Source organism: Melanerpes formicivorus, unplaced genomic scaffold, assembly GCF_026170545.1.
Source record: "Melanerpes formicivorus ecotype bairdi unplaced genomic scaffold, bMelFor1.0.p_v2 SCAF_61, whole genome shotgun sequence".
In the NCBI taxonomy this organism is placed as follows: domain Eukaryota; kingdom Metazoa; phylum Chordata; class Aves; order Piciformes; family Picidae; genus Melanerpes; species Melanerpes formicivorus.
Window position 1 is genome coordinate 1625774 of NW_027142413.1, and position 4703 is coordinate 1630476.

Consider the following 4703-nt stretch of genomic DNA (forward strand, 5'->3'; position numbering starts at 1 on the left):
TCCGCTTGTCTTCACAGATCAACAAGCTGTGGAAGGATCTGGCTTCCTGTTTCATTTCCGTTGAAGCTTTCAAAGTGGCACAGGCTGTGTGTGCTTCTCCATATCCAAGCCACGAGAGGGGAAAAAAAAAAATCAAGCCTAACTCAGTTATTTATGAATGTCCCATTGCTACCTCCATCCACATCTTCCAAATTGTTTGAGGGCTGGAGATTGCAGACCAGTTTTCAAACTGTGATGTACTACCCACGTGTGGTCTCTATCTTACTGGTAGCCCCTCAGGGAATCGGAGACTCTTCTTTTTGACTCCAATGTCATGTTTGATTGCTGAGTGTGTAACATTACTTATCATGTGCTTTCTGTAGAAACACTCTGATAGTGAAGAGGAAGCAGGCTGTCTACACAAGCATCTCTTCTCTATTAAGATACACTCTGTGCTGTGTAAAGGCAAAGCCAGCAAAGTTGGTGAAGGGTTTGGAACACAAGCCCTATGAGGAGAGACTGAGGGAGCTGGGGTTGCTCAGCCTGGAGAAGAGGAGGCTCAGGGGTTACCTTATTGCTCTCTACAACTACCTGAAGGGAGGTTGTAGACAGGCGGAGGTTGGTCTCTTCTCCCAGGCAACCACCACCAGAACAAGAGGACACAGTCTCAAGCTGTGCCAGGGGAGGTTTAGGCTGGAGGTTAGGAAGACATTTTACACAGAGAGAGTGATTGCCCATTGGAATGGGCTGTCCAGGGAGGTGGTGGAGTCACCATCATTGGAGGTGTTTAGGAGGAAACTTGATAGGGTGCTTGGTGCCATGGGTTAGTTGATTAGGTGGTGTTGGATGATAGGTTGGACACGATGATCTCGAAGGTCTCTCCTCTCCTCTCCTCTCCTCTCCTCTCCTCTCCTCTCCTCTCCTCTCCTCTCCTCTCCTCTCCTCTCCTCTCCTCTCCTCTCCTCTCCTCTCCTCTCCTCTCCTCTCCTCTCCTCTCCTCTCCTCTCCTCTCCTCTCCTCTCCTCTCCTCTCCTCTCCTCTCCTCTCCTCTCCTCTCCTCTCCTCTCCTCTCCTCTCCTCTCCTCTCCTCTCCTCTCCTCTCCTCTCCTCTCCTCTCCTCTCCTCTCCTCTCCTCTCCTCTCCTCTCCTCTCCTCTCCTCTCCTCTCCTCTCCTCTCCTCTCCTCTCCTCTCCTCTCCTCTCCTCTTCCCTTCCCTTCCCTTCCCTTCCCTTCCCTTCCCTTCCCTTCCCTTCCCTTCCCTTCCCTTCTTGATAACAATTAGATAAAGGGTACAGGATCTACTTCATAGACACAGGATTTTTAAGAAGATTAAGCAATGAGTCCTTCAAGAGATTCTTTCCTTTCCTCTCCTCACTCATAATTTGAAGTTAAATGAGACCAGTGATTTCTCTAAGGCTACTAATTGCTTCATAATGACACTCTTGGAAAATATATCCCAATATCATAACTTACAAGTTCCCTAAATGCAGCTTCATGACCACAAGTTCTTGTTTCAGAGGTGGAAGCAGCCACTTACCCTGCTAAATACATCTTCTGTTGACTTTTGCTCTGTATTAAAGATGGATTAAAAAAAACTGAAACGCTGGAACTCCTATGATGCCTGAGTCACATTTTTCCTTTCATTGGAATGTTGATTTCTATTTCTATTTCTCTTATGGCAGATTTTTTGTTAAATTGGTTTAAAAATCATAATTCTCCATGATCACCCTTGGATCAGGAGCATCTGCTACACAAAGAGGAAATTTGGAAAGGTGGGTTTGGGGGGATAGCCATTACTTATTTTGCAATATTCTTTCTGTTTATTTGCCCCCCCCGGGAGCTAAAGGTGAAATGTGCTCTTCCAGCTCCAGGTCAAGGCTTGGGTCCTGTGATGGCAAGCATGCAAACACTTATTTCACCATTTACTGTGGAGGAAGGAGGAAAAGAACAGTAAAGAATTTTCTGTCATTGAGTATTCACTTGCTGCCTTTGAATGCTCTCATGTTCTTCATGCTCCAGTGAGCAACCAAAGGCACTAAGTGAGCACTTAAGGAAAGTATGTGTGCATATATATATTTATATAGATATATGTGCACACATTTGTATGTATATATGCATATATATTTTTTGTCTGTGTTCAGTTTCCATTAGCAGTATAAAATAGTTCTGAGAGGGAAAGAACTGTGGGCTGGTTACTGGAGCAGTGCATCTCCTAGGAGAGATTTGGAAAAAAAACAATAGTAGGAGAGAAGAAATAGTGCACATTCTCTCTTCTGCTTTTCTTGCTCAGCATTGTTTTGTTTGGTTGTTTTGTAGTATAGCAAAAACCACTAAGTGTTTAGTTGAAATTATATAGCAAAAATTAACTGTCTTCACTGCATTTAATTCCTTTTCTTAACCCCTGTATTTTTGTCTGGCCAGGGGGTTTGCCCTGGCCAGAAATGGTTCTGGCTGTTTAGCACTGTCTATTCACCCTCTTTCCTTGTAGTTTCCACATTCACTGACCCATATACTGATTTCCCAACCAAGCATAAATGGTTCACCTGGCTAACTCTTTTATGACTCTTGGCTTTATCCAAGCAGGAAAAGCATAGATTACCTTGCTTTCTTACTGTATTGGGGCACAAATATTTGCCTGAGCTTTTCATTTCTCCCATGCCCCTGTGAACATCTTTAGGGCATGATGAAAATGCTGGGATAACTGAACACTCTCCATAGCAGGGATCTAGGAACTTGGAGGAGTTTTGGGAAGTGATGTAATCTCTGTTCCAACAGGATCAGAGAACAGGCCAAAAAGGGTTCCAAAAGGGAGAAGAGGACACAGCAGAACCTTCTCCATCCTTCCTTTGCAGGAAAGACTCAATGAGCAGGAGACTCAACTGAGCTTTGGAACTGGTCTGAGTTAGAAAAAAATGCAGAACAAATCCCACTGCACACTCTGTGCCTTTGTAAAATTAGAAACATTGAAGAGGTTTATGCAAGGTCAGGAAGAGAAAGACATACCTAAAGTGAAAGATGATGACTTTGGTGTGATAGAGGCAGTGACCACTTGGGTTGATGTAGTCCACAAACTAAGAATAGTTTTGTTTTACTAAATGTTTGCATGCATGCCTATGCTCTTTATCACATTCACACGCTAGGGAGGAAATTTCCTTTGTCCACACCAGCACTTCCGTGGTGGGTGTTATCAAACAGCCTCTCCTACTCGTGACATTCAGTTGTGGTTCTGTGAGATGTAGAAAACAAGGCCTGAATTTGACTTCACCGCAGCTCCACACACTTGTTTCTCTGTATGCCAGTGATAGGAGAGCTCTTGGCCTTGAGCAGCAGTTGGGAACCCCTGACATGACATGGCACAACGTCATCCAGCTATCTAAAAGCACAAATGCTTTAGCCATGTGATGACCATTTGAGTTTGTCCTAGAGTTGCAGGCAGTTTCATCTTTGTATTACTGAACTCTAGAGCAAACATCTTCCTTTCTTTGTGGTTTCTGCCTTTCTATTGGGGGTATACTAAGGTTACAAATATCCCCATCCTTTGATTGCATGTAGTCACTTCTATTCTGCTGTAAGCAGTTGTCCTACCCTTGTGTCTTGGAAATCACCCTTTTAGGAACAGTTATTGTTGGCAGCTTTCTATGTTTCTATTGTTGGCAGCTGCATAGGCTGGAGGCAAGAGAGGTGTTGTCCTATGCAGGTGTACCACAGATTGTTTAGTGGGTCAGTGGGTTGTCCTTTTTCATTCTGAAGACTAGTAAGGCGACTAGCAACAATACAATCTACTTTCTGAACAGATTAGGATTTTGAAAGCATAAAGCAAGTTGTTATTGCAGAGTTGTCTCCTAGTGCCTGGGCATGGGCACAGGAGATCAACATCTTTGGGAAAATTAATCCCTGTTACAAGACCTGTGACAGGCCTTCTTTTTGGACAATTCTTCATGAATCAGATACTTAGAATATTAGTCCATATTATGGCTTCTTTTTCTTTAGAAATCAGCATGTAAAGACTCAGAATTCAGTCGGTTCTCCTTCAGGCTGTAAGGAGAAGTAACAAGACATGGCCTATTTGTAGACTCTAGCCTGTTTTGGTTTTCTTTTTGTCATTGATGTTTGTTTTGTCTAGTGTCAGTGCCTGGCTTTGAAACAGTGACTAAATATTTATGCTCTGCTGTCAAAAGTGCATAGAAGCAAATCAAATAAGTATGTTAAGGCCTGGATGCTGTGACTCACTGAGACTTTAGATCTGAAGATCAGAGCGGCCCCTTCCCTGAGGTTCTTTTCTGAAGTGGGAGGATTAAGCCACTTTCTGCCACCTCTGCTAAGAACCACAGCAGGCATCAGTGATGGCTTTTGTAATAAAACAGCAAAACAGGATCACTAGGGGAAGAAAGGAGTTAATTCTTTGCAGAGGATGGAGTCACTGCAATCCAAATCATCAAATGCCATCAGCAAAAAGAACAAACTTTGTTCAGAGGGAGAGAGCAATAAACAGGAAAATTAAACATGTAAATACTGACACTGCTAAGGGAAAGCAGTAGCCTGTACACAGAGGAGCAATGGTGCATCTGGAAAAGTCTCAGAAAGACAAGGGCTTGAGTATGTACGTGCCCTCTTTCATAATGCATCTTGATGATCTCAATGACTTTTAGGTTAATAGAAACAGCAACAGAAGATGCTTCTTTCTGAAAGATGCTTTGTACAGCTGGTAGTTTGCTTATGCTGAG